The 12,129-nt window shown below is 30.7% G+C and overlaps 1 protein-coding gene across 5 annotated transcripts in view; it reads left to right on the top strand.

Moving 5' to 3' along the window:
* The window catches only part of tai (basic helix-loop-helix family member taiman), a 693,988-nt gene that overhangs the window by 174,066 nt on the left and 507,793 nt on the right, over nucleotides 1-12,129 (top strand). The gene's annotated exons all lie outside the window — the stretch shown is intronic.

The raw sequence follows: 12,129 nt of genomic DNA, 5'->3' as shown, positions 1-12,129 counted from the left end.
TGACCAACCCGACACCTTGGTATGACTATGATTAAAAAATGTGTATCAAGACATCGCAACTCATTCAGCCATTTTAGGCGAACGAAGAGGTTTCTTATGCTTGAATCTTGTACTCGTTGCACTTTAGAAACGACAGTTCTGCTTATTTGCATGTACATTATGATTAAAATAACTTTAAGATCTGTAGTTTTAGCACTAGTTGTTAATAAAAAACTAGTTCTCTCTTCGTCGTTGGAGAACTTCTTCGATAGCGCTAGTAGCGAACTACCGTTTGAGCCATATTATTTGTTGCTAATTCACTTTGCGCCCTGGTTTCTCACAGCTGATGATTTCAGCTAGACTTTCTTTCGAATTAGTGAAACACTTCTGTCTTGCACTATTAATTACTATTTAAGTGAACTAAGGCGCTCTTTAATATGGGTCTTTTTATTAATATGGGTCTCTACCAGCTATCCAAGTTTCGCAGGTAACACCGTCCAGGTTCTGTATTTCTTTTTTTCTTGTCGTTTGTTTAGACTGACGATAAATAGCGATCAAATCATGTAATGTTTCAGTGTTTTATAACATCCTATCTGCTCTCACCGGCCCAGAAACCCCTAAGATCTTACCGGGATCTTTAAAATTTTAACCCCAGAAAACCCCACGAAACAACCGCTGAATCATCGTATTTTTGAAAATCTCGCCAACTCTCTTTGGCTGAAATGCTGAAAATGAGGTAATATGGCGATTAAAGTCATCATAGAAGATCTCTGGCCATTATAGCTGATGAATTAAAATAAGTCTTTATAGGAACATAATATACCAAACATGTTGCGATTTCCGTGAAAACTTACACTTAGAGACTCAAACACTATCACTCTACCCAACTCTCCATATTTACCAACCCATCCCTATTTCAATTATTTTAATTTTTTTATGAAAATACTCGAAATGGGCACACTTAGTTTTAAATTTAAATAGCGATCGTTTATTTATGATTATTTTTTACAATAAAAACTTAAATTGGGGCCTAAAATTACAATAAGTAGAATTGTAACCATTTTGGAACACTTGGAATTTCACATATGTCAACAAGTTATACACAAGAATATTAAATGTTCTCGAAGTCAACAGACATGCAGAATTACGAGAAACGAAGAGATCACAAATTATATTAAACAACCTACTAATTATCTTAGGAACAAATATTAGTATTGAAATGATTTACTAAAACGTATCTTATTGTGAATAGAGTCATTTTATCTTCATCATATTAACATTTTCAGAACACACAAGGAATAACAGTAATAGCCGGCTATTAACTACTTCCGAACATGTTATTTTACTACTTCGCATAAGTAGTCGAGACGCGACAGTGATCACCTAATGACCAGTTGAGTTCTAACAATATTTTCAATTGTACATGGCTTTTTGTTCGTTCTACCGACTTGTTTGAATACATTACCGATAAGTATCGCCGAAATGCTTTTAAAATTGCTTGTTTTGCATTCCGAGATTCATCTACGGCGATTATCTCAGTATGTCAAGGACCCAGTCTGAGCGGAATGATGTGCTTCAAATGCGCCGTTGGCATATTTACATAAAATGATGGCTTATTCGCGTGCAATTCCAACTTGGGCTTGATGATGTGGCTTTGATGTTACTTAACCAGAAGCCAACACCATTACATTACCGTTATTTATGTTGATTTGTGTTTTTAGCAGTGTTTTCGCGCAATCGAAATCCAATCTATTAAAATATTTTCTTACTTTAAGAATTGACAAGATACATTATATATATATATATATATATATATATATATATATATATATATATTTATATATAATATTATATAAGTAAAGTTTATGTATAAATTACTGTTAGTGTCAGGGAAAAAAACTGTACTCTAAATTAAATAGTTAATACAAATTAATATAATTAACAAATGATAGTTATGTTCAATATAAGGGTATTATTGGACTTTTGCACTTTATAATCATACTAATAATCTTTATAATTTTTATGAAACTAATTTAAATAAGGCGTACCGAGACAGTTATATTAAATTAGATTTGTTTTGTTCCTAATTTAATTTTGCGTATATGACATACAATTATATTATTATTTTTGTATTGTTTGAGGGCTCGGCACCGACTTCAAACTGATTTTTATTTAGTTATGACAACGATTACTACGTACATGTTTATTTTAAAACGTTTTCTTGTCTTAAAAGTCTACGTTTGCTTATGTTTTACTTTTTAGTGAGTTCCTTTTTTTTCTGAAGTCGGTTCAATTTTTTTTTGTAAAATATTTTTTTTTTTAGTGTTAGATGTTTACTCAATAAATTACGCAGTTATTTTATTAAGTATTACAATGGATAGCCCAAGTATAAGTATTGCCCGTGTGAGGAAAAACGGGAATAAAGAAACAATGATTGAAAATAAGGAATGTTTCAGTCTCTGGGTTCCGCTACCTAGCCTAGGTGATTTGACAAATGTTCCAAGCAAATTAAAAAAGAAGTTGCTGTCCTGTTGGGAATCGAACCCGCAACATCTGCGTGTGAGTTTAACGTTTTAACCATTACACAAAAGAAAAAGTTGCCTATAATATTTCTACGACTTCTCATACGATATGGTTAAGCAAACTGAATGGCTTTTACACTAAACTACTTCCGATTTTTCATCAGATTAGTTCAGCAATAACATTACACCCAAATATGTGATTATTTTGGATAAAAAATATGTGAAAACGTACGTGTCTTTGATATTGGAGGTTATCCGTCGATTTACCCCCCTTCCCCCCGTCAGATCCTAACTTTGTTCCAATGGGACCACCTCCAGGTGCACTCTTTCGAATAAAAAATGAATTTTGAAAATTTTGAATAACTGACGGAGAAATTGGCGAACATACATTAATAAAAACATATATACAGTCGAACATAGAACCTCCCCCTTTTTTGAAATCGGTTAAAAAGGAACTTGTGTTCAATTTTATATGAGAATTTGAACACGCGTAAGTTGCTTTTGGAGTGGGTGCCACGATGACATAGTATTTGAAATAGATCGGAATATTGATCAATTAAAACATACCTCAATAAAACAAAAATAGTTAACTGATCGTAGTTAGAATACCTAGTCAGCCGAAGCAATCAAGAACTGATAAATTCGTTGATACGTTTATAGCAGATGTATTTAGATCGCATTTTTTTCTTCATTTAGTTTCCGTTCAAAAATAAATTATCATTAGCAATTATTATATGGTATTATAGAATCAGTTGGGTATCGGAATCAAGCAATTTGATATACAAAAGAAAAACTTCCGTTTTATTAAAATATTATATAAGATGTATCGTGTCTACAAATGTTATAAGGGCTACAAAGCCTATTGAGTCCAGTATGGTACCGAACCAATCAGATGTCTTCGTACCGCACCTTATCAATAATAAAGTTTTAATTTGAAATAAAAGTTTAGTTCCTTAATGTATTAATTAAATTTCCTTTAGTAACTACTTGTGTTAATTTTATAGTATTCTACTGTGTAGGAGTATATTACATATACATATACAATATCGATGTTACATATACAATAAATATATGGTTATTCAAATATTAATATAACAAAAACCCTATCTTAAACCCGATTGAGAACCAATGTATTATATCTCTTCTTTAATTGACTACTAATAACCAATGTCAACAACCTATTGAGCTAAACTAAATCCTCAAATTCCCAGGAACAAGCATTCTTATGTATTTGAACCCAAGAGTGTAAAGAGTACTTCATTCCGTTGATATTAGTTTTCATATCATAACATTTTACGTCGTTAGCTTAAAATTATATTGTTTTAATAATTATGTTAAACCTAATTTTAACAATATTTTCAAACGCTAGGTTATCATTGCACTATAATTGATTATAACTGACAATCGCTGATATTTAGTATTACTTTCGCTTTGTTGTTTGTTTAATTGCTTTTGTAATTAGCCGACGCTAACTGGGTAAACCCAGTCGGTCCTATAAAAGATATCAAAGCTTTGAGCTACGATCTTTACGATATTATATGAAACACCAGCAATAACCTGATATATATTTATTGCTAACTTTGAGTTACTATTTATTGTTGAAACTATTTTAATATTTCTAATACCTACGAATTCGCAAGCATCTAATAAAATCATTAAATTATTTGAGGCAGCCGTGTTACTACTTTATTAACTTCATAATTATAAATAAAGGACTGAAACTCAATGCAAAGGACACCAACACAAACGTAGCATTAGCTTTTTTGTTTTTCTATTCTAGTATTATCTTGAGGCTTCAGTTAAGCACACGTAAGAGTCTACACCGAAATCTAGCGTCCTACTTTTAATACCATGATAACGATTTGAAGCTTCAGACACATTTAGTCGTCAAATTGTTAGATATATGGTATAATGTATTCGAATCGCTTTCCCACCTAGCCTTCAGATCTGGCTAAAAACCACTATTAATTTCTTGATTTTCTTATTTTTCTTAATTTTCTTTTGTCCGCAAAAACTACTTACAGAAAAGAAATTTGGCTGAAATTTAAGACATCATTACTAAAATTGAGCCTATTTTGGGATTAAAACACAAATTATTCTACAAAAAAGACAATGAGAAGTGATTTTATCATCTTATTATATTGACAAACAATCCACATTTATATCAGATTTTTGGTAATAAATTTCGCATTCGGTAAACATAAACAACTTTGGCATGACGAGCGCAACGAAAACATTGTTAGTGATTGTGGGCATGCTTGGACTTTATATTTCTTTAGAAGTGGCGTTTCTAGCATATTGAGATGCGCTCCAATCAAACAATACTCGAGTTGAAATTTTTCTCGTTCATTAACATTGAGGCCTGCTTGGGGTCACTTAATAATATAAATGATTGTAATCGCCTTAGATCAACCAACAAAAACAACTCATTGATACGTAATAATGAACTCTAGCCGACGAGGTAAACAATATAGAGGTCGTTTTAAATTTATGATGTTGCTGGAGCTTTGTATAATTTTTTACATAATATTTTTATATATAATTTATTAATATATATAATTTTCAATCAGTTGATTGGTTGATTTCAAAGGTTAGAATAACGGTATTTTTTTGTAATTAATTCATAATGGATGTTTTAATATTCTTAATTATAAATTCTGTACTCAAAAAATATTATGTAATATTATTTAATTTTCATGGTATAGAATTGTTTTACTGAAGTGTTTAATTAATATGTAATTAATTGATATAATTAATATTATGTTGTTCTTATTCTATATAGGAAGGTAAAATGAAAGTTTTTCTGTCTGTCAATGAAACAGCGGTTCTCAGTAAAACATATTTTATTTCTCTGTAGAATCTCATCTCAATTTCTAAGAGTTGTTTAGTTTCTAAGAAAGAAATTGAATGGATTTTACCAAATGTTGTGTTGCATTGTTTATATATATATATATATATATATATATATATATATATATATACATACATATTTTAATATTTGATTAATGGAATGATATGGTTTTGGTGGTTATAATAAAATAATATATATATATATATATATATATATATATGTTTGGCGTCAATATATATATCTGTTTTATATATATATATATATATATATATAACTTGGTGAAACTACTTTGTGTACATAATGCTTTATTTATGTAATACTTAGAATATTTATTGGCTATTGTATTGATTTGTAATGTTATAAATTATTTATCTTTATATGCATTTCGTCGGAAAAAAATATTGCTACTATTAATTATAGCGTTAGAGATTATATTTGTTATTTGTTAAGCGTATAAATTAGAATATGAACGAAATTTCCATAAAATATACTTAGTTTTAGACTATCCATATTCTCCATTGTCCTTCTTTCGCAAATTTATATAATTGCATTTCAAATTTTACCAACAGTAACCCTGTTCAAACGTTCTATTTTTTTTGCAATTCTCATTTATATTTCCATCGTTATCAAGCAGTTACAAACAATTGCAGAGAGCTTAACTCTCCCTTGTATCATCCATCTTATTCGACATTTTACAATCCATCTTTATATATTAATCTTACTTTACTTAATAATAGATTGCTTAATAATGGCATAATCGCCACTTGGGAAGTGTGAGAAGAGTATAATTAAAGTCAAGTGTCCTATATTTCCTTTGTATCAATGGCAACCGATTTGTGCCTACTTAGAAATTTTATGATGATATTTTGAAGCTACATTTGCAAATGTGTTTGATAGGGCTACTAAAATATTCATTTTACATAGTTGATAGCTAACTACAGCACAAATTTTTTTAAAATTATTTACTGGATCACGGATGTTTGATTTTCTTAAACTTTTAGCAGCTCTGTGGAATGAAGAAGTGTATACGTCATTATTTAAGTTACCTTGTAATTTGTATAAATAGAACGCACAAAGTATATTTTAATAATAGTTTCGTTTTGTGTTTGTTTTATGTTTTAACATATTAATTTCTCCTACGAATTCCTAAACTAGATTTTTGCTTAGTTTATTTTACCTTACTTGACTTCAGTGACAACATTAGGGTTCGCACATCGTCTATACGTAAGTATTGTTCGAAATATTTGAAACTTTTGTTTGTCATAATACACACATACCATGCTGTAAAAACACTTCACATTATAGAGCCAAATATGTATCAGTTACCTGGTAAACCATAACCCATCAAACTATTTAATGTACAAGAAGCCAAATATTTGATATTGGCTTTTTGTAATCTGGCCATGATGGAATTTAATTGATACCTGTTATATGCTTTAATTTAATGAATAGTTTTCTTTATATTTTGAGAATAAATAATCATTTAGTGGTGACCAGCAATGAATGTTCAGTAAGTTCATTTACAAGTCCATTTTCTTCTGTTTAAATGGCATTAGAAGCTTGTAGAGATATAGTCTGACTTCATGCACACTTGTGTGACTAAATCCATTATACTGTGTTAAATATAATTTTCCATATTATTTGGTAACTGAAAAAAGAATGAAATTATTATTGTACACAATAAACAAAGCAAATAAGATCTAACTTCAACTGTTATCAATAGTTACCATTACATCAATTACTCTTTAGACATTATTAAAGGTATTGAAAACAGTAAATACTACCATAGAATAGTTTTCACAGCAATACATTACCGATATGTCTTGCAATATTTTGTATGAGATGTAGTCATATTAGGAACCCTCATACCATCGATACATATCAGAATCTCCAATTATAACACCTTATTATTACCTGTACCCATACAAACAGATTTGGAGTATTTTAGTGCGTATTTAAAATTACACTATTTAAAACGTCAATTTTTCTTTCGGATCCATTTTTTTTTGCAGAAATAAATTTTATTCCGGGAAAAGCAAATACGTAGAATTGTCATAAAGTAGTTTTTCAAAAATATTTGGCCTATTTAATAGGTCGGATTCTAATAAGTCTGTTTTAATTTTAATAAGATAAATTACAGTGGTAAAAATAATAGTTCATTAATATAATAAATTCTTATTGCAACTAATAATCAAAATTATCTCTACGTCTCTATTGTCAACGGTACACGGTCATAATAATAAAATTTTGGCGTCGGTAGAGATTGCACAATCGCCAGGGACCTTGGCAGTCACGGCATAGGAACGTACTTTCACTTTTTTCGGCCGACTGATCCTCACGTCCGTACCACTACCTGCCCGTTCGTAAAACGTGGAAACGGTAATTCTGCAATGGTTCAAAGATATTTTCGGCGATATAAAGAAAGTCGAATTTATGAGAAATGCTCCCGTATTTTTAGGGTAATTAATAATTATAGTCTGAATCATCTTACGCGAATTGTGTTTCACCAGATGGTTTTCCTTTATTATATCTCTTACCGAGAATCGGTATCGAATATAAATAACTGTTGTATAGAGTAACTGTTAATAACAGGTCAATTGAAAAGTCTCCGGCCGGACACATAGATGGCGCTACTAGAATTAAATCCATATGTTTTCTAGTTAACTCTAACCCTCAAAAGATGCATGTATAAACTTAACAGCTGTGGGATCATTAGTTTGTGAATTTTAGCATTTTGAGTGAAGCAGCTTTTGTTATTGTGAATAAAATGGATAAAAAGGAATTTCGCGTGTTGCCAAAATATTGCTTTTTGAAGGGAAAAAATATAGTTGAAGCAAAAACTTGGCTTGATGTCGAATTTCTGGACACTGACCCAGGACACTGACCCAATCATCAAGGACTGCTATGCTAAGTTTAGACGTGGTGAAATGAGCACCGAAGACGTGAACGCAATGGACGCCCAAAAGAGGTTGTTACCGACGAAAACATTTTAAAAAATCCATAAAATGATTTTGAGTAAGTAAATTGAAGTAAATTGAAATTGAATGAAATAGCAGGCACTCACCGTGTCAAAAATCCATGAATTCGAATTGCTTCCTCATCCACCGTATTCTCCAGATCTGGCCCCCAGTGACTATTTCCTGTTCTCATATCTCAAAAGAATGCGCGTTGGGAAGAAATTTTCGTCGAATGAGGAGGTGATCGGCGAAATTGATGCCTATTTTGAGGCAAAGGACAAATCGTACTACAAATATGGTATTGAAAAGCTGGAGAGTCGCTATAATCAGTGATGACCCTTGAAGGTAATTATGTTGAATAAAAACAAACTATTTTTGGCAAAAAAAGTGTTTTACTGTGGTAGGCCGGAGACTTTTCAATTGACCTTTTATAATTTGGATGTTTTCCTTATAGGATCTTATCTTGGGCTGGTACATTAATTTTAAAGTTTTCTTTTAATTTAAAGCTTTATTGTTTGTTGTTTTTTGGTACAATGTATTTTGGTCAAAGTATTGTCCATCGAGATTCGTTACTTTTCCATCTTTCAGGCAATTTAGGGGGATTACATCTTAAAATAACATTCTATTTTTTGAGGTTTTCTACGATTCGAGCCATTTTTTTTTGGTATCTTCATGGAGGCGAAGTGCTAGTCAGACAGGTCACTCATTTGCCGGAACAAGTAGCAATCAGAAGTAAATTCTGGATAATGCAGCGGGTGTTTCCCAATATTTTTCACAGATTTTGCCACATATGGTCGAGCATTGTCATGATGAAGAACGATCTTGTTGAGTCTGTGCTCGTCTTCCGGAAAAACTCATCAACTGTAGTCGATCCCCATTAATGGTTTCATCGAATAGTTTTGTGAATTTTTTTGGCTGCCCAAAACGCTTTCTGTCTTCGGTGTTGAATTTACCACTTTTAAGGCATCGAAACAGATATTCGCATATTGAAAGTTTGCCTTAAGCTTCGCAGAGCCCTCAGCCGCCTTTATCTTTAAATTGAAATAATAAGTAAAACTTCCCGCAAAGCTGATTTAGACGATATAAATTCAGACACTTTCAACGCAACCGACATTTTTTTCATACTTCAATAAAATGACACTTAACGCTCAACATGAAATTGGTTATAAATGCACTTGATGCGATTTAATATACAGTAACACTGTCTGTTGTAAATCCTTTAAAATTGATTTATAGTCTGAGTTCTAAAGTCTGAAAATAGAATTTTTAGTGATTAATTTACAGCAATTTGATGATTTTGCTAAACACCAAAAATACATTATTTGGACTCGCAAATTATTGTCGAAGAAACAATAACTTATTACTGTTTGGTTTGGATTTTGCACTGAAGGAATTATTGGCCCTTACTTCATGATCTAACAAATATTGTTAATAGTTAAGGGAGGATTCATTTCCTTCTAGCTTATCTGTTTTTAATTTTTATTCTCAGATAGTTACATAAAATTACTTGTTCTATCTTTACTTTTTATATTTGGATATTTATTTATTCTTGATCTCCCGCACCAGGTCTATCGTTTTGCTTTTGTTTTTTATCATTCCATATTTCATCTACTTACTTTTTCTGTATACATCATCAGCATAAGCTGTTTTCTTCTTAAATCATATGCACACTCTGGTATTTACTCAGATTCATGTATTCCTTTATTAATTAATATTATGAAGAAGTTTGAGATTAGGCTGCCTTCCGCCCAATCTTAAACTTGGTTGTGTTTTGAAGCCTTTTGATTTCATATTGTTTCTAATTAAGTATTTAAATTTATGCGACATTTCTCAATTTATTTAGAAATTTCTTTTTTTTTGACTCCATTTATTCCAATAGAACCCATAATATTTTTCTTACTTTTCTAAATCGATGGACGCTAGAAATATATCTGCCTTTTTTCGGTTGTAGTTTTTCCTTATTTATTTTAGGCTGAATATATGATCTTGTATACTTTTTTATTTTCCAAATACGATTTCGATGGACTAATGGATACTTCAGATACGATACTTACGTATCGGTCCGTTCCCTTCCAACCTCTCTTTTCATCTGTCTTCATCCTCTTTTGAAATTCTATAGTTGTTTTATAATTTGCCTTTCATATTATTAATTTTGTGCATTTCATAGCTTTTAGGTATTCAGGTAAGTTTCATTATTGTTTCTACACTGTTACAAATATGTACACTGTTTCTAATATTGCATTCAAGTATTGCGTATAATTTTAGGATAAATGTATAAAACATCAATGACACCTTTTAACTACTGTTAGTTTTTCTTTAATTCAACGCTAGAATGTGACAGACAGACACTGACTCAACAAATCTTTTTTTCTCGACAATTTATTTGAGACGGATGAGGTAGAGCTTAGAGCCGTTATTATATGGCTTGATGTATGGCGTTTTAAAAAATGATGCGAATGATAAAAATCATGCTTTAACTTTTTGTACAATTATTGAAATAGTTTCTTTTTCGCTCCAGGGATAAATGTGTCTAGTCCGAGAACGATTTGTCTTTTCTAGAGATTACGAATGGCAAGCTGGCAGGAAAAATTCGATGACTCAGGAACATTTTTTCAATTATTTCAGCATTATTTTACGTTATTCGGCCCTTCGTTTATCCGTGTCTTAATTTTATCTGAATGCTGTTCAAACAATTGTTTTCTATATTTTTTACCCTGAAAGGGAAATTAAAACGACCTGTTAAAACACTTGTTGCTTTCACATTAGGGGCTACAGTCTTGGAAATTTTTTGTTGTTTTATTGTAGTTATAGATTTTATAAATCATATACTGAATATACAAGTAAACCTTAAATTTATTTCTTCTATCGAGATTTCAATAATATTTAGGAATATAGTTTATTATAAATAGGTATTTAAGATCACGAACGATTTACAAATAGATACATACCGAGACGAAACTTTGGCTTCTTCTTCAGATTCTTCGATTCTTGTAGGTATATAAAAGTGGTAGTTGTTGTTTACTTACAGGTTCTTTACTTGGGGTCTATATATAAATAATAGATTCACCGCTCGATCGACTATATAAAAGTGTGGTGCATATTTTAATTATTTACCTTTTCAGTACACGTGCTAGCTTACCCCAACAATGTTTAATAGTATTCAAATATCCTTTTTAAAATATAACTTATAGTGTTAATTTTCCTATAAATTAGTTGAATTTCTTTATTTCCTTCAAAACCTTCATATCAGCTCAACACATAACACCGCCTCCAGTCGTCTACGATTAAAAGTATTTTGATCTTTTGGTATATCATGATAGTAATACTTACAATATTCTTATAATTCTATAGAAATTGTACAATTATAATCTTTATTTATTCTCTGTCATATATTCCCATTCTATTAACGCATGATGTTAATAACTCATTAATCAATAAAAATCAGTTAATTTTGTTGATACTAAAATTGTAATCAAAATTCTTCATTCTCTTCATGGATGTAGCATCAAATATTTATTAGTCGCTCCTTACAATTTTTATATGGAATTTTCTTGTATGGAATCTGCAGTGTCGATTACAAGATCTGAAAGAAACTCATATCTATAGTGACGAAGGAGGATGTATAACACGTTCTAAAATACTTGGATGGTTAAGATGGATGTTAGATGGTTATTTTTTTTTTTCGTATTACAAAGTAACTCACATGCGCCATAGGTAATTATATTTAAACCGTAGGGCGAAACTCCTTTTTTGTTGTTGTTTAAATAGTGCCTGTAGATGGATCGAATTTGTGCATTCTAAAAAACTATAAGTTCCCAGA

Source organism: Rhynchophorus ferrugineus, unplaced genomic scaffold (assembly GCF_030347505.1).
Source record: "Rhynchophorus ferrugineus isolate W39M unplaced genomic scaffold, kcgeb_rfMv2 rfM3, whole genome shotgun sequence".
In the NCBI taxonomy this organism is placed as follows: Eukaryota; Metazoa; Arthropoda; class Insecta; order Coleoptera; family Curculionidae; genus Rhynchophorus; species Rhynchophorus ferrugineus.
This window is presented reverse-complemented; position numbering and strand designations above follow the sequence as displayed.